This window comes from Ambystoma mexicanum, chromosome 10 (genome assembly GCF_040938575.1).
Source record: "Ambystoma mexicanum isolate Mex_15411 chromosome 10, UKY_AmexF1_1, whole genome shotgun sequence".
Lineage (NCBI taxonomy): Eukaryota > Metazoa > Chordata > Amphibia > Caudata > Ambystomatidae > Ambystoma > Ambystoma mexicanum.
The window spans coordinates 1,170,862,126-1,170,880,783 of record NC_090932.1 but is presented as its reverse complement, the minus strand read 5'-3'; the positions used below and the strand labels follow the sequence as shown (position 1 = coordinate 1,170,880,783).

Below are 18,658 nucleotides of genomic sequence, written 5' to 3'. Positions count from 1 at the left end.
TTGGGATTTAAATTTAGCATTAAAATTCTTGACTTGCATACCTTTTGAGCCTCTGCATTCATGTCCATTGAGGCTTTTAACTCTAAAAACTGTCCTTCTTGTGGCCCTATCATCAGCCTGCAGGGTTAGCGAACTTCAGGCTCTCTCATGCAAACCACCATATACTATTTTTATGAGGATAAGTTAAACCTTCGTTCTTGCCAAAAGTAGTCTCGGACTTCCATTTGTCACAAAAAATAGTACTACCAACTTTTTATCCTCCTCCTCATCTGGGCAAGGAAGAGGAGAGATTACACAGACTAGATCCAATGAGGGCTCTTAGTTTTTACATCTCAAGGATGGCTAAATTGAGACAAGATGACCAACTATTTGTGGTTTATACTGGTCATAAATTAGGCTTATCTGCAACAAAACAGACCATTTCCCACTGGATCATATTAGCCATAGTTGAATGCTACAGATTAGCGGGAAAAGAACCACCAGATGGGCTTCGTGCCCATTCTACAAGGGGAATGGCTACTTCTGCTGCTCTAAAGTGGGGAGTCCCGGCAGCAGATATTTGTGCAGCTGCAACCTGGAAAACAATGCATACTTTTGTTAAACATTATTGTTTGGATACTGCCTCCTCTAATGAGGGTTTATTTGCCAAGGCAGTTCTGCATTCTGTCCACGAAAACTGAAATTAGTACTCCCGCCTCCAAAATTGATACTGCTATGGGAGCCTATCACAAGATGAGGAATACGTGGGAGGACACAATCCATTCGAAGAACAAGTTACTTACCAACTGTAACGTTCTTTCGACTGCATGTTCCTCCCACGTATTCCTCATTGACCCTCCCATCCTACCCCACAGTACAGTTTTACGTTTTCTTACACTTTCCTCTCACGAAGAATGTATCGGTCATGGGGCACACCTGGGTGTTCCTCCTATATATTTCATCGAAAAAACAGAACTGAAGCAACGGGCGCGGCTCGAGCTATTTATACCATCGGTGACGTCGACAGAGTACGGAGTCCGTCGAGGGGCAGTCGACGCCACGACCTCGAGCACAACGCCCTCTGCCGAGAATTTTTTTTTCCGAAGCAGCGAAGCTGGAGGCAACGAATTATCACAAGATGAGGAATACGTGGGAGGAACATCCAGTCGAAAGAACGTTACAGTTGGTAAGTAACTTGTTCTTCTCTAACGGCCAGGTCATCGAAATCCCTTATGAGTTTGTGGATTTCAGCGAGTGTGCCCCTGTCATGTGTACGGCTGTAGGCTTCCTCTAGTTTGTTTAATTTATTTTCTACCCCTTCGAGTTCCCTTCTTACTTCTTTTAGGAGTCCAGTGGATTTCGAAATCAGGACTCCCCTCACCCAAACTTTAAAGGTCTCCCAAACCGTGGTGACCCATTCTACCGTCCCAACATTGTTAGTGAAAAAATCAACTATTTAAACCTGCAGAGACTCGACCACATTTGGGTCACCAAGTATCCCACCAGGCATTCTCCATCTTCTAGCCGGTCTGGGGGTGTTTCTTAGCCTAAGCTCCAGCAGCACAGGGGAGTGATCAGTCAGCGTGCGGGGCAGGATTTCACAGCTCTTCAGCGCCTCAGACATGCTCAGGGACAAGAACCAGTAGTCTATACGTGACTCACTGTCATTCATGGAAGAATAATAGGGATATCGCCTAGCATCAAGGTGTAGTGTACGCCATGTATCTATCAGTGACATTTGTGTGAGAAGGTGACCCAATGTTAGCACCATTCTGGTGGGTGTCCTCATTTTCGTGGCAGATCTATCTAATGTGGGGTCAAGAGCCATTTTAAAATCTCCTCCCCATATTATGTTCGACACATCCAGCTTATTGAGGATCTTAAATATATTTAAGTAAAAGTCCGGATCATCAATGTTGGGGCCAAAAGTATTGGCCAGTGTTATTTGTTTACCCACTATTTCCCCCATACCAGAACATATCTTCCAAGTGGGTCTATCTTATGCCCATTGGTCTGAAACCCCAGTGAGGTGTGTATGAGTGTGATCACTCCCCTGGACTGGGAAGAGTAGTCCGTATAGTATCGTAGCTTTCCCCATTTGGGCAGCATGTTCATGTTTACAGCTCCCAGTGCGTGAGTCTCTTGTAGCATCAAAATCTGAGGGCTATGCCTGGTAACATAGTTCCCGACCTTCCTGGCCTTCATCGGGTTGTTTAGCCCTCGCGCATTCCAGGATGGCAGGGGTATACTCAGCCGATCTGTTGCACTGCACATACGTGTATTGTGACTAGCCACTGTGTCGAATAATTCCCGTACCCACATTGCAAGAGCAGCAACCGCATCTGCGAGACCACATTACTTTTAAATCTTAAACATGAGTTGCCCCACCCTACCCTCCACAGACCCAACTCAAAAACATTTCCACATTTCCCCCTCCCCCTTCCCATATAGCTCATCGTAGCTAAACATTCTTTGGTGTCCTGACCCCCCCACCCGCATCATCTCCCCGAACTTGACAATGCTACCTAGTAACACTCAAAACTTGCCCAGTGGGCATTCCTTTGAACTAGTGGACCTTTCCTGAGGGACTACCGTTGTAGCCATTTGGCTAACCTTGTTGGAGGCTCACGGCTCGATGAACAATGAACTTTGGTCCAGGCCACCTTTGGTAGTATTTCTTCACCATTGCCACGTAGTGGACATGGCGTTCCTCTATCAGTCTTCAGAGTCTCGTCTCCCCTCTCCCGACCTTGGTTTTGCATTTTGATCACCCACACGGTCCCCGGGAGGAAGCGGGATGGAGGCTACCGCATACGCCATAGCTTCTGCAGGATTCTCGAAGAAGTGGGCTCTTCCTCCATGTTGGATCCTCATTTTTGCAGGGAAGATGAGGGTGTAAGGCATGTTGCGCATCCGTAGCTGTTTCTTATCCAACTCATAGGACCTTCTCTGTGTTTGTATATCGGCTGAGAAGTCCGGATATATGTGTATTCTATTTTCCTCGTACTGCAGAGATCCTTTTTCTCTGGACAGTCGGAGTATTGTGTCTCTGTCCCTATAGTTAAGGAGTCATGTTATTATGGTGCGGGGTGGAGCCCCTGGCTTCGGAGAGGGTGCGGGGGTGCGAGGGTGCGGTGGGCCCTCTCGACGAGAAAGTGGTCCGAAAGGGATTCCGTTCAAAGGACAGTTTAACACATTTTCCACCTGTCTCTCCATGGAGCACTTGCCGAATGTTTCGGAGACCCTGACTATTCGGATGTTATTCCACTGCGATCTCAATTCAAGATCTTTGCACTTGTTCTGAGTTTTGCGTAGTTCTGCTTTGAGTTGGGCTATGTCACGGACATGTTGTGAGATCGTGTCTTCATTCGTGCTTATCCTGTTCTCTGCCTCGTATTTGTATCAAGCTTGTAGGTCTATATCTAGGCCGCACCAGAGGTCTGAATGCAGATCTTCCCAATGTCCATGGGGCTCAGGTTCTCTATGAGTCCCCAGTCACTGCCGTAACCCCATGGGCTACCCCCAGACGGCCCCCTTTAGCAATCCTGCGCCGGGCAGTGCCCCGGGGTTTATGCGCGCCGGCAGGCCCCCCCCGTTGCGTTCCACTTACATGGCTGGTGGGGGTGATTAAGCTCCCTCCGTGCGCCACCTCTCCAGGTCCGCCTCGGCATGTTGGGGTGCACCAGGAGCAGTCATGAGTGCAGCTGTGTGGGGCCGGGGAGGCCAGGCCCCCAAGGCGTCTGCCGCGCCTCCAGCTGCGCACCCGTCAGGGGCGAAGCGCAGCCACCAGCCAGCACTACAGAGCCTCCTCCTCCGATGCTGCCCTTCCGGATCCTCGATGTGCAGCTTGCCGGTGCCGCTGCTCAGGCGACCTCCACTTATGAGGTGTCGGCTGTTGTTGGTGTTTCACCTCGGGGGAGGGCAGCCACTCGGTGTCTTGTTTTACGCCCTGCAGAGCCCTGCTGCAGATATGGCGCCGCTTCTCCTACTCGGCCTGCTGCTGGTCTCCGACTCCCGGCCCACAGTAGATGTCAAGCGGAGCCGTCAGGCGGCTGCGTCGCAGCCTCCAAGCCGCTACAAGTAACAGGCAGGATTTCTCTGCTGTCTTGTGGCGCCCGTGTCCCGTTTTCACAGGGCTTGTTCCACGGGCCCTCCACCACTGGATTATCTAATGCTGGTGTGTCAAAGGTGGGTATGGCAGGATCTATTTGGCACAGGATTTATCTCGAGCCGGAGCTCTCCTCTCAGGCAGCCATGCCTGATGTGTGCAACAGCGCCCCCATATTTTTAAGCAAATTTTGAAACTTTACACTTCTAGCACTCCGGATATAGAAAACTAAAGCAATATTAGTGAAACTTAATGTCAATCCAGTCTCTTCTATTAGCTTGCTGTTATTTTATCGTCCCCCAAGACCACTTCTTTGTTTGAGGAACAGCTACTGGCCCCATAGGTAATACCTCTAAGGACTCTGCTGCATTTGTTTTCCTTGGTGACTTCAGTCTATGGGAAAATAACCCATCCGATGAGGAGGCCAAGGACTTTAAATTGTTTCTGGAATCTATTTGTTTCAAACAGTTGGTTTTAGCCGCAACACACAACAGTTGTAACATCCTAGATTGGATAGTGGTAAAAAATGAGTAAACAACTATTACTTCAATCACAGAATGTGCTTGGTCTGATCATCGCCTTGTAAATTTTGTTTGCTCTATACCATCTCTACAGGCGTCACTACCAGTCGGAAATAAGCCACTTATGACCTGGTGGAATTATGTGGCCAGTGAGGCGTTTAAGGAGAAAGTTACACCGCTACTGCCATCACTACAGGACTACACCTCTTGATAATTTGACTATACTGTTCAGAAAGGCCATCAATCGAGCATTTGACATGTTGGCCCCTCTTAAACCTGCTAATATCAATAAATCCACGGACCAAAATAAATGGTTCTCTGGGGAAATCTTAGAAGGTAGGAGTGTAAAGCGTACGCGCCTTTGGAGAAAGGCTCCTTCAGCGGAGTCAATCTCGAGTTATAAACAGGCCGTAAAAGTCTATAAACAGACAATTTTCAAAGCTAAAGCCAACATTTTTAACAGGAGAATTCAACAAGCAAAATCTCAGCCAAAGGAGATATTCTCAATTCTACAGGAGTTAGAAAACGCCCCAGTTAGCTGTCAGGAACAAGAGAATAATGCCTGGTACCAAGCTGTACATGATGGGTTTATTAAAAAAACGTACAACCACCAACAGGCCATCAGAAACCAGATAAGCTTACATTTTGACACTGAAACAGCACCTAAGCCTGTGGTTCCTCTGGAGCATAACCATCTCGAAGCTTTTGCTTTTGAAACGGTGTCAGAGATGGAGGTCCTAGAGGTTATTCATAACCTAAAGCCCTCCGCTTGTAAAGGGGACATTTTCCCTGCCAAGCTCTTTAAGGATTTTTCGGACACACTAGCTCCATGGGTCACCCAGTTCGTGAACCAGTCCTTTGAGGAAGCATATGTTCCAGGAAACATAAAAGAAGCCTGGATTACCCTGCTCATCAAAAAGGACAATCTAGACCCCTCAGTCCCAGGAAATTTTAGGCCAATCACAAATGTGTCATTCCTACTAAAAATAATTGATAGGATCGCATACCTACAATATCAGAAATATGTGGAAAATAACAATATACTTGCTGCTGAACAATCCGGCTTTCGAGCAAAGCACGGCATAGAGACGGCCTTCCTGGATCTTCAGGCAAATATCGCAACTATTATTGAAAAAGGGAGTACAGCTTTACTCCAGCTGTTGGATCTTTCCTCTGTGTTTGATCTGATAGACCATGATCTCTTAGCAGAGAGACTAATAACAGTTGGTAGATGCTCACCTTCAGCAGCCAACCGGTTTGAGTCCTTTCTGGGACCCAGAATGGCGGCAGTGGCAAAGGGAAGTTTCGCCTCACTAAAAACCTTGCTGATTTGTGGTGTCCCTCAGGGGTCATGCTTGTCCCCCCGCTTTTTAATATCTTTTCTAAACTACTGTGTGACATGCTGCAAACATTTGGTGTCCGTCCGGTTTACCAACTACACCGATGACAGCCAACTGGTCTTCAAGCTATCAGGAATATATGAAAATGACGCTGAAAGAGTCAGGGAGGTATTTTGCGCTATTCAAAAATGGAAGGCAACAAACTTATTAGCGTTAAATGAAGAAAAAACAGAATTATTAATAGTTGGAACCTCCCAAAAGGTAGAAAATTAGATGATCAATACAGGGGTTTTAAAATCAATAATAACCGCATCCTGGTATCAAATCATGTAAAAACGCTAGGAGTCTTACATCTTTCTTTTAAGAGGCATACGCCATGCTTAAAATCAACATGTGCTTTCTACTCTAATTTATTGTGGCAAACTTGCCCATAGTTGACTGAGCAAAATCTTGCTTTGATTGCTGTTGCCATAATAAATTCTAAATTAGACTGCTGCAATAATTTACTCATGGGTACTTTTAAGACTAATATTACAAAAATGCAAACAATCCAGAATGGAGCAGTCAGGGCTGTCTTTGGTCTAAGTCTACACTCCAAGACCTCATCAGCAAGGAGGAAGCGTCATTGGCTCCTAGTTGAAAGAGGATTACATTTAAAAGGTGCTGTTAGGGTTTTTAAAGGACTAGCAGGCACTGCACCGAATTGCCTTGTTGGTAAGATAAAGAAAGCACCCATCAGAAGAAACCTCAGTTCTAATTATAATCATGATTTGTATCAACCACGACAAATCCTTAAAAAAGTTGGAACTAACTTTAATTTCTGGGCACTTATGGTCTGGAATTTTCTTCCGCCCACTCTGAAGAAGAGAGTGTCTCTTATGTTTAAGAAACAACTTAAGACTTGGCTGTTCAATGATGGTGAAGTTTAGCTAATTGTTAACTTCATCTGTTCTTAGGATAGCTGTCGGGAATAAGGGCTGGTGCCGCCGGGGAGTAACTAAGTTTGCTTATTAAAGCATTGGTAACGAGAACTACATTTCCCAGCATTCCAGAGAGGACCTGTAGTTCAGCGCAAGTTGCCGCGCGTTGCCAGCTGCAAGTAATGAAAGACAGCATAAAGCCAACACGCTCGCGCCCGCAGGTGTGGCTTATTTTGTGTTCCTGGATGGGTGCGGGCGGAGCGAGACGTGAGCGAAGCTTTCCTTACAGCCCGTAAGATTTTGGAGCAAGACGAAGCTGGCTGACTGGCTGGCAGTTGATACAGCGTTTTCTTCAGACTCCGAATGGTCCCGTGGGGCCGCTCGGAGCTCAGATAAGTAACGGGCACATTACGCTGGTAAATACTGGGAAGCAGGATGAATGCGGGCGGGCTGGCTGACAGTGGTTACGGCATTTTCTTCAGACTCTGAGTGGTCCCGTGGGGCCGCTCAGAGCTCAGATAAGTACTGGGCACATTACGAATTTACAGCAAATTGTGTGTTTTCAGTAAATCCTTGTTAAGGACTTCGATGCTTAATACTCGTGTGTTTAAAGGCACACGGCAGAGTGCGGACAATGTTTAGGGTTGCTAAATCAGTAACATACAGTACAGGACATTCAGGGTTAGGGGCTGTTTGGGCACAACAGTGATCTGGTGTCCTTGTCTGGGCATGTACATTATGGCTATATGTGTTCAGTGTTGCTTCAGCTTGCCCAATGGGCCATGTGTCATGTATTTCATGTATGCAATCTAATTCCATTGTTTGTGTTAATCTATGCTTGCTATATGTTTATTTTGTTACATGTTCACACGTATTAAGGTGTGTTTATACGATTTAGAGGTAGGCAGGAGGCAAGATTAATAACGCATACCCTATGTGTTTGGTTGAGTACAAGAACTAGATAAGGAGGTTTTTTTCCCTGTGCTTCCCCTTTCCTATCCACCTTAGGAGTTCCCTAACCCTCTATCCGGTGTTCCTACATCCCTATCCTATCCACAACCTCTTCCTAACTCCTCTTCCCCCCATTGGCTGCCACGTGGTGTCCTGTGTATATAATCAGGCGCCTGTGCCAACCACGGGTGGAGGGTCGAATTCATTCGGCTTCTGTGGTTCGGGGGAGAGTGTCGATTTCTCTCCTCCATTATTGTGTGCATTCTGACATAATAAGCCACCCCCATATTGGGATACTAAAACCACCCAAGCCAAATGGATACGACTCCTCCGCCTTTAGCCGATGTGCTAAAGGCTCTTCAAGATATTCAGTTAGAATTAGCACAGACACGCCAAGAGTCAGACAACTTAAAAGTACAAGGTTTGATGGCTCAGCGAACTCCCTTGGAGGGGGCTAGTGGGTCTAATGTTAGAGAACTATCTACTAGTCAAAATGCTACCGCTATTGTTCAATCTTCTAGTAATGTACCGTTAGCAGCACCTGAACAGTTTTCTGGTGAGCCTCGGAAGTATATGATGTTTCTTACACAATGTAGATTGCATTTTCTGTGTAAACCCATGGCGTTTTAAACCATTCAGGCCAGAACGACATTTGTAATATCATACTTGACAGGGGATGCGGCGGCCTGGGCAATGCCCTTGGTTCAAAAGGATGATCCTTTGCTGTATAGTTGGGATGGGTTTTTGGCAGAATTTGGAAGGTTGTTTGATCGGCGGGAAGTGTCTTTGGCCCAAGATAAAGAATGATTAGGGTTGAAGCACGGTGCTAAAGATTTGGTAACGTATGTGACCCAATTTAATAGATTGGTGATTGAAACAGAATGGCCAGAGGCTAAACAAACAGTGTTATTTTATCAAGGATTGAAGGATGAACTGAAGGATGCCATTGCTCAAGTGGAGCCGCAACCTAGAACATGTACAGCTATGATAGATTTGGCATTGAGACTAGATCACAGATTGAACGAGAGAAGAGGTGAAAGAAAAAGACCGGAGGCCGTCTCGTTTGTGAGACTAGATAGAAGTAGAGGAGGAAGGTTGAGTGAGGTGGAACCCATGCAGATTGGTAGTTTCAGAGGACCTTTATCAACAGCGGAAAAAGAGCAGCGTAAAAGTAACAATCAATGTCTCTACTGTGGACAAGCAGGGCATTTTATCCGCAATTGCCCTAATACTCCTCAGAAAGGGGGCGGGGGAGACAAGAGCAAGAAGGAAGCGGTAAAAGAGATAGGCCGGCCTTAGGGGGAATGCAGGTGTCTGGCCCGAGTGAAGTAAGGTTCCCCAGATGGGTAGCAAACACGGTTGGAAGCAAAACCTCTAATTTTTATATATTGGTGACATTATGTTTTGCGTTGTCCAAAAAAGAGGTATCGGCAATGGTGGATTTGTGGGCTACGGGAAATTTTGTAGATATTACTTTGGCTGAACATTTAGGATTACCTGTGCAAGACAAGGAGAGGGTGGAAGGTGTGCAGTCAGTGGATGGGTCCCCGTTGATATCCGGACCAATTCGGAAGCAGACTGAGAAATTGGAGATGATATGTGCGTCATAGAGAGGAAATCACATTTGATTTGATAGCAGCACCTCAGTTTGGTGTGATCCTGGGAATGCCTTGGTTGAAAGAACATAATCCAAGAATTGACTGGGTAAAGCAGAGGTTGTGGTTCGAGGAACAGGAGTGTAAGGAACATATGTTATCAGAATTGGGGCCGGCAGCATTGTTGGTGGAAAGGAATCTAGATGTGCCAGTAATAGGAGCGGTGGATACAGAGATCCCTGCCCAGTATATGGAATTTGCTAAAGTTTTTGACAAAAGAGGAGCGGAACAACTACCACCGCATCAACCTTATGATTGTGTTATCGAATTAGAGGAGGGGGCCAAGTTGCCTTGCAGTCGGATATATGCTCTCACTGAAACTGAAAACAAACATCTCAGAGAATATCTTGATGAGATGTTGGCTAAAGGGTTTATCCGACATTCAACTTCCCCTGTTTCTTCCCCCCTATTTTTTGTTCCCAAAAAGGAAGGCACGTTACGAACATGCATTGATTATCGTGCACTAAATAAGGTCACAATTAAGAATAGGTTTCCTTTACCTTTGATTTCTGTCTTGTTGAATCAAGTACGGTCCGCAAAGATTTACACTAAGTTTGATTTGAGAGGTGCCTATCACTTGATAAGAGTTAAGGAGGGTGATGAGTGGAAGACGGCCTTCAGAACTAAGTTTGGGTTGTTTCAGTACCTTGTAATGCCATTTGGCTTATGTAACGCTCCGGCAGCCTTTCAGTTTTTTATGCAAGAAGTATTGCGAGATTTCATTGACATTTGTGTTATCGTTTACATTGACAACATTTTGATACACTCAGATTCCCCAGAACAACATGTTGGACATGTACAGGCCGTGTTGAAGCGTCTGCAGGAATACCAACTGAGTGTAAAATTGGAGAAATGTGTATTCCATGTAAAACAGGTTGAATTTTTAGGATTTATTCTGACTCCAGCAGGAGTGGTTATGGATCTCAAGAAAGTGCAGGCAGTAACTGAGTGGCCTTCCCCGCAGTGCATTAAAGATATCCAATCATTCTTAGGGTTCGCCAATTTTTATCGGCGTTTCATTAGTAATTTCTCCAAGATAGTCTCTCCTATCACACAATTACTTCGGAAGGCACTAAGATTTGTTTGGAATTCTGAGGCAGAAAACGCTTTTAAAGAATTAAAGAAATCCTTTACTACAGCACCCGTGTTAAGACATCCAAACACTGAAAGCTTTTCAGGTGGAGACAGATGCTAGCAATGTGGCCATAGGAGCTATACTGTCACAGAAAGAGGAGGATGGAGTATGGCATCCAGTGGCATTTTTCTCTAGGAAATTGACCGGTTGTGAGCAAAATTACTCCGTTACTGATAAGGAATTGTTGGCCATTCGGGCAGCCTTTCTAGAATGGAGACATTATTTACTAGGGGCACGGCATCAGGTGGTGGTGGTAACGGATCACAAGAACTTGCAATATTTTAAAACTGCACAATCCCTGAGTCAGAGACAACTGAGATGGTCCCAGTATTTTAATGAGTTTGATTTTGTGGTAACATTCAGACCAGGAAGTAAAAATGGGAAGGCGGATGCTTTATCCCGACAACAAAATACAGACAATCTAGTAGAGGAAGTCAAAACAATTATTGCCCAAGAAAAAGTTATTGGAGCAGTCACTAAACATTTAACTGACCAAATAAAGAAGGTGTTATCACCAAGTCAAATGCAGAAGTGGAAGAATATGGATGCAACACGAATGGTGCGGGAAGGGTTGCCTTACCATAATGGGCATTTGTACTTACCCACCAAAGAATTACAAGAAAAGGCATTGTATTGGTGCCATAATTCTTCTTTAGCAGGACATGCCGGGCAAAGGAAAATGCAAATCATGTTAGAGAAGTACTTTTGGTGGCCTACATTAAGAAAAGATGTGGAGAAATATTTATTACATTGTGAAAATTGTGCGCGTAATAAGTCTGAGCATGTAAAAAAGAGAGGGCTCTTACAACCATTGGCCACTCCTGAAAGAGCATGGACTCACCTGTCAATGGATTTCATTACTGACCTACCACCCGATAATCAGTTTAATACCATTTGGGTGGTGGTAGATTTTCTGTGCAAACAAGCCCATTTTGTTCCATGTGTTGGAATTCCGGGAACAGGCAAGTTGGCAGAGTTGTTTTTGCAACATGTAGTCAGATTGCATGGTCTGCCAAAGAGCATTGTGTCGGATAGGGGCTCGCAGTTTACATCCAGGTTTTGGCGTGCTTTCTGTCGGATGTTGGGAATCAATTGTGCTCTGTCCACTAGCTATCATCCCCAAACCGATGGGCAGACCGAAAGAGTGAACCAGACATTGGAGCAATACCTGAGAGGTTACCTGGGGGATGGCAGAGAATCGTGGGTGCAGGCACTGTGGTTGGCGGAGTTTACATATAATAACACTTTTCACAGTTCTTTGGGAATGGCACCTAATGAATGTTTGTATGGGCATGAACAAAACATGATACCAGAACAACTACCAAACATGGAAAATATGCCTGCTTTGCAAGAGCGGAAACAGTTGCTTCTAAGTCAGACAGAGGGCACGCACAAATTTGGAGAGAGCCAAAGAAGCATATAAAAGACAGGCGGATAAACATTGACAAAAGAGTCCGCAGTATCAAGTGGGGGATTGAGTTTGGTTATCAACACGCAAACTTTCATTGGTAGGATCACGTAAATGTATGCCTCGGTTTATTGGTCCTTATGAAATATGTAAGTGTGTATCAAATACTGCTATGAAATTGCGTTTGCCAAAGACTGTGCCGGTACATCCGGTATTTCATGTATCTTTACTTAAACCTGCAGCTCCCGGAATGAAGACCAAATGGCCTCCACCCATTGTACAAGATGGACAAGAGGAATACGAGGTTAAAAGGATTTTGGACGTGAAAAGGTAGAAGAAGCATCTATGGTACGTCATTCAATGGGTAGGTTACGGACCAGAAGACTGTTCATGGGAACCAGCAGAGGCTGTACATGCCCCCAGATTGGTGAAATTATTTCATTTGAGACATCCGGCAAAACCCGGTCCTGGAAAGAGGCCTGGGAGAGGAGGTAATGTCAGGAATAAGGGCTGGTGCCGCCGGGGAGTAACTAAGTTTGCTTATTAAAGCATTGGTAATGAGAACTACATTTCCCAGCATTCCAGAGAGGACCTGTAGTTCAGCGCAAGTTGCCGCGCGTTGCCAGCTGCAAGTAATGAAAGGCAGCACAAAGCCAACACGCTCGCGCCCGCAGGTGTGGCTTATTTTGTGTTCCTGGATGGGTGCGGTCAGAGCGAGACGTGAGCGAAGCTTTCCTTACAGCCCGTAAGATTTTGGAGCAAGACGAAGCTGGCGGACTGGCTGGCAGTTGATACAGCGTTTTCTTCAGACTCCGAGTGGTCCCGTGGGGCCGCTCGGAGCTCAGATAAGTAACGGGCACATTACGCTGGTAAATACTGGGAAGCAGGATGAATGCGGGCGGGCTGGCTGACAGTGGTTACGGCATTTTCTTCAGACTCTGAGTGGTCCCGTGGGGCCGCTCAGATAAGTACTGGGCACATTACGAATTTACAGAAAAGTGTGTGTTTTCAGTAAATCCTTGTTAAGGACTTCGATGCTTAATACTCGTGTGTTTAAAGGCACACGGCAGAGTGCGGACAATGTTTAGGGTTGCTAAATCAGTAACATACAGTACAGGACATTCAGGGTTAGGGGCTGTTTGGGCACAACAGTGATCTGGTGTCCTTGTCTGGGCGTGTACATTATGGCTATATGTGTTCAGTGTTGCTTCAGCTTGCCCAACGGGCCATGTGTCATGTATTTCATGTATGGAATCTAATTCCATTGTTTGTGTTCATCTATGCTTGCTATATGTTTATCTTGTTACATGTTCACACGTATTAAGGTGTGTTTATACGATTTAGAGGTAGGCAGGAGGCAAGATTAATAAAGCATACCCTATGTGTTTGGTTGAGTACAAAAACTAGATAAGGAGGTTTTTTCCCTGTGCTTCCCCTTTCCTATCCACCTTAGGAGTTCCCTAACCCTCTATCCAGTGTTCCTACATCCCTATCCTATCCACAGCCTCTTCCTAACTCCTCTTCCCCCCATTGGCTGCCATGTGGTGTCCTGTGTATATAATCAGGTGCCTGTGCCAACCACGGGTGGAGGGTCGAATTCATTCGGCTTCTGTGGTTCGGGGGAGAGTGTCGATTTCTCTCCTCCATTATTGTGTGCATTCTGACAATAGCAGAACTCTGCTGTAGTAATGTTTTGTGCACTATGTGTCCATCCTTTGTGAGCGCTCTGAGGTCTGTGGGCGAACAGCGCTATATAAAAATAAATATAGATAGAAACTCTTCCTCTTGATCCTTTACATTTTACTACTGCTGCTCCTGTATGTCTTGACAACTTCCCTGGTCTATGCTCAGGAAAGCATACACTTGTCTTATGTCCAGAGGGTCTTCGCTCACTCTGCTGTATTCGTCTGGCTCTCCCTCATATACGTTACAGTCATGGGCCCTCATTACGACCCAGGCGGTAAGTATACGACATTACCGGCATGGCGTAACTAACGTTTACGTGCTGGTCAAAGCCGTAAAAAGCGGGACATTACGACCCATCGTGCACGAGCATTACGCCATGCTGGTAATGTAAACTGCGCCATGGCGTTAATGACCCCAAAACGGCACCTACCGGCATCGTATGCCGCGCAAGGTGCACTACCGTCACCCCGACCACCGTTCATAGCGGTGACCGTAGTTAGCGGTCACCGCAATTAGCAGTCACCGCAATTAGCGGTGACCGTAAATAAGCGGAACCGGAAGTAGCGTCATCGCGGCGGAATGGGAACGAGCACGGCGGCCATCTTTAAAAACACAATCCATTGGCATCCTCCGCAACCAGTGGACATCCGAGCCTGAGACCCGTCAAATACCATCAGCAACCTTCTTCCTGCAAGAAAATGCCTAAAGTTGTTAAAAAAGCCTGTGACCGCCAGCGGCAAGACCGTTTCACCAGGGAGGAGCTTAACATGCTTGCGGAGACCCTTCAGGAGAACGCCGCAGTGGTATTCTCAAACCAAATGACCAGACCGGCCATAGCAAAGAAGAAGGCCATATGGGCCCTAGTAGCTCAGCGGGTCAGTGCTGTGGGAACAGTACCCCGCAATGTGAGACAGTGCCGCAAGTGGTGGGACGATCTCCGGCTCCGCGTCAGGAGCATCCTATCAGCAAACAGGAACCTGGGCACGGCAACCGGGGGAGGACCGGAGTCCCCAATTAAATTGCAGCCCTGGGAGGAAATCTGTGCCTCCACAGTCGGCATGGAGAGCATAGAAGGAGTAGGAGGAATGGAGAGAGGAGCCCCGACATCAGGCGATGCAGGTAGGTGGCTTAAATCAAGCCATGCAAAAGTCACCAAAGTCCATTCATGTGAAGTACAATGTTGCCTTATAGTGTAAATGCAACACATCAGCAGGAGACTGCCCAAAGACACATCCGATCTCCACCCTGTACACATGCAGTATGCACACCCTAACTGCAGGCACCCACATACCTCCATGCTACTTCCACACAAAAGGGAGACAACCCGTATGCCCCTGCCTCAAATGTGCTAACTGATAAGATGCCAGTCGTCACAATGCCCGCCCAATGTCCGCAGACCCATCAATAACACTTTCCCTCCTTTGCTCCACCACAGGCTCAAATTCCGACCTTGAGGATGAGGACACCACTGCCTCCACACATGCCAAGAGGGCCAGGACAACAGTGCCAACACCACAACCCTCCACCTCTGCCGTACCGAGGAAAACCCCACAGCAGCCAAAATCCGTGCCAAGAAAACAGGACAGGGCACTGACAGCCACCCCAGCAGGCAGCACAGTAGCAGCAGCAGACATTACCCAAATGGTGGCCACAGAAGGGACAGGCTCTGCTGCAAGCAGCACTATTGGGGAAACTGCTGCCAATGCAGCCTCCTCCGACAGTGATGCAGGGATTATTCAGATTGATGTCGGAAGCCCCACTGCCCACCCTCATTCCCCCTACCTGTCCCAAAGCAGCCCGCATGCGGATGCCACACAGGGGCAGTTAGAGGATGAGGATTGGCCAGGCTCTCCATCCTCGGTGCAGGAGGTGAGCAGCCCAATGGGAATAGCACTGCATTTATCCATGGGCCAGAGAAATCAACAAACGCTGGAGGAGATCGCAGCAGCAACTCTCCTCTCTCCTTACTGAGCATGTTGCCGAATGTGGGGGGGCAAGGGCAGCAATGGAGAAATGCGCGGAGACAGTGAAGGCTGCTATAGAGTCCTCCACAAAGGACATCTGCGCAGAACTCGCCGCAGTGCGGCACGTCATCTCTGAACTAGTTCAGACAATTCGGGACATGCGTCCAAATGAGCAGGCAGGAACCTCCTCGGGTACCAGTTCGACACCAAGCAGCCCCATCCGCCGATCGGGCAGGAACCTGCGTAGCACAGGCAGGGGTGCCCCGGGGGCCAGGGGAGGGGGCTGCCAATAGTGGCCGCACAGTGGAGAAATCCAACATCAGACACTGCATCACAGACTTTCTCACACCTTTGTAGGGATTCCAGGGAGGAGGGGTGAGGGGGGAGTGGGTGTGTTGGGGAGTTCAGGGGGGAGGGGGGAGGGAGAGAGTGGGTGTGTTGGGGAGTTCAGGGGGAGGAAGGAGGGGGGAGTGGGTGTGTTGGGGAGTTCAGGGGGGAGGGGTGAGGGGGGAGTAGGTGTGTTGGGGAGTTCAGGGCGGAGGGGGGAGTGGGGTGTGTTCAACAAAATCACTTTTACAATACACTTTTCCTATTTGCACAAATCACATGTGTGGACATTGCTCATTGCGTATGTGTGTTTTATTGGTAAACAGTCCCCAGTGTCCATATAACAGACGCACACAGTGCCACAACCGTCATCTCCAGGTGACACCCCCATCCGCGTGTGCTAGAATAATTGGTTGATCAGAGTACTACGCATTTCACGCCCCTCCTGTGCATCACCGCCTCCATGAGGTGCTGCCCCATCCCCACCCTCATCATCCTCATCGTCAGGTGGTTGCAGTTCTGCGTCAGGGGGCAGGGGCACATTTCGTCTGACGCACATATTGTGTAGCATGACACATGCCATGACGATCTTTGCCACCTTCTCATGGCGGTACAGGAGTGCCCCACCAGACCTGCTGAGGCAGCGAAACCGTGCCTTCAATAAGCCGAATGCCTGCTCAATCACCACACAGGTACGTGTATGTGCATGGTTGAAGTCCTCCTCGTGCTGGTTCTGTGGGTTCCGGACTGGTGTAAGGAGCCACCTCTTCAGGGGATAGCCTGCATCACCTGTATGTGGGCGAGAATGTATGTGTCAGTCATGACGTTTATTTCAAAACATGACGTGCCACCATGGCATGCATCCAACTGTTACTTCGGACCTCTTTTAAATGCACTAATTGATTCACACTATGCGACCGGTATATGCTCATGGCTCTTATGGACTGTTGTGCATGCCATCAACCAATGTATGCAGGCGGGTCAAGTGCCTTGTGAGGCCCATCCACTGTGTTCATTCATGCCGTTTGTTTTGGTGGCCTGGCACGTGTCCTGTGATGTCAACGCTCACATCATTGCAACATTGCTGTCAGCCTCATCATGACCCCAGTGAGCAATACTGATGTTGATAGGGACATTTTGTGGGCCTTGCTGTCTGTGTGATGGTGTGTTGATGTTTCTGTCCGTCATGTGCCTACTTCATGCGCAGTTATTGGGGACAGGCCTTTCAGTTGATGGTGTTTGGTGACGTGCATGTAGGTGCATTTCGTTGAAGTCAATGTGGTGTGAATTGGTACAATGCACTTGCAGATGGTTGTGTCATGGTTGGGACACACCTTCATTCACGTGGTAGGGCTGCATACATCGGTCATTAGGTTTAGTGGTGTCAGCTGAAGTGTGTGCTGCTTTAGGGTATGATCTGGCTCCGTTGTCTCTGCTACTCACAGCCAGGTGAAGTATGCATCATTCCCCCCCCTTCAGCCAGGTGGAGTATGCATTGGTACGTCGTTCACCTACCCACTTCACATTTCCATGGTCATGACATGAGACTCACAGAGTAGCCAGGATCTTGGCCCTGCATGTCGCTCCATGTAGCGTGGTATTGTGGAGGTCTGAAGGACCATTGAATCATGGGTTGCTCCGGGGAATCGGGCACAGCAATGTGTGATGATCCTGTTGGAGTCACAGACCATTTGCACGTTGATTGAGTGAAATAGTTTACGGTTGCGGTACGGTACCTCCATGGCATGTGGGACCACCAATTCCACATGGGTGCAGTCGATGGCACCAATGCAACCAGGTATGCCGGCTAGTGCGTGGAAACCCACCTTGGTGTTTGCAATCTCCTGGGCAGACCGTGGTAATGAGATGTAGTCGTCTGTGTGCTTGAGGAGGGCATCGAGCACTTGGATCAGTGTACGTGAGAATAATGGTTGTGAAATGCCATGCAAGTGTCCCACTGTGTGCTGGTAGGTGCCTGTGGCCAGAAAGTGGAGTACAGACACTACCTTCAGTAGGGGTGGGATGGCGGTTGGTGTTTCTATCATGCTGACGATGTCGTTGTGTTCTACGATGGCGGTGATGGTGTCCCGGTCCAAACGGTACAGGGTGTGGATCTGCTCAGCGGTGAGGTTGAATGGACTGGCTCTTATGCGTGGGATTGTGGGCTGCCTGCGTGGTGCCACTGGCTGTGCTGGTGGGGCTTGCTGTCCCTGCCTTGCCCTCCTTCTCCTCCTGCGTCTCCTCTGTGCAGCCTGTTGTTGTTGTTGTAGTTGAAGTTGTAACACTTGCATTGCTATCAGGTCCTCCAGCCCCAACATTGCTAGTCCTATTGGAATCATTTTGGAGTGTGACTGGGTGTGGGAAGGGGTGGAGTGTGCTCTTTTTGTACTTCCTGAGTCTGTATTGCCTCCACCTGTGCTGATTCTGTGCACCTGTGGCAGCTGGATTCACTGCACAAGGCCCTTTACGGTTGGTTCGCGATGGCGTAATTAGCACCATGGTGGTAAGGTACTTAACGGGCTGGGTGATGGCGTTAGGTGCATGTCCGCTTGGGTCGTCATTTGCGTAGCTTTGCGCCATGCTGGTATTTAGGGTGTGGCAGGTCGCGTGCGCGCGTCCTTGGTGCAGTTAGCGGCAGCTTTAACTACATCGTTTTTCACTTAC

General features: G+C 47.7%; 1 protein-coding gene and 1 long non-coding RNA gene across 4 annotated transcripts in view; one reads left to right on the top strand and one right to left on the bottom strand.

Moving 5' to 3' along the window:
• LOC138492131 (uro-adherence factor A-like) overlaps positions 1 to 18,658 on the top strand; it is a 1,977,591-nt gene that overhangs the window by 954,494 nt on the left and 1,004,439 nt on the right. The window lies entirely within an intron of this gene.
• The window catches only part of LOC138493297 (uncharacterized), a 29,353-nt gene continuing 27,039 nt past the window's right edge, over positions 16,345 to 18,658 (bottom strand). The window contains exon 3 of the long non-coding RNA XR_011276360.1: positions 16,345 to 16,783. This is a non-coding gene — a long non-coding RNA (uncharacterized lncRNA). The remainder of the gene's footprint in view (positions 16,784 to 18,658) is intronic.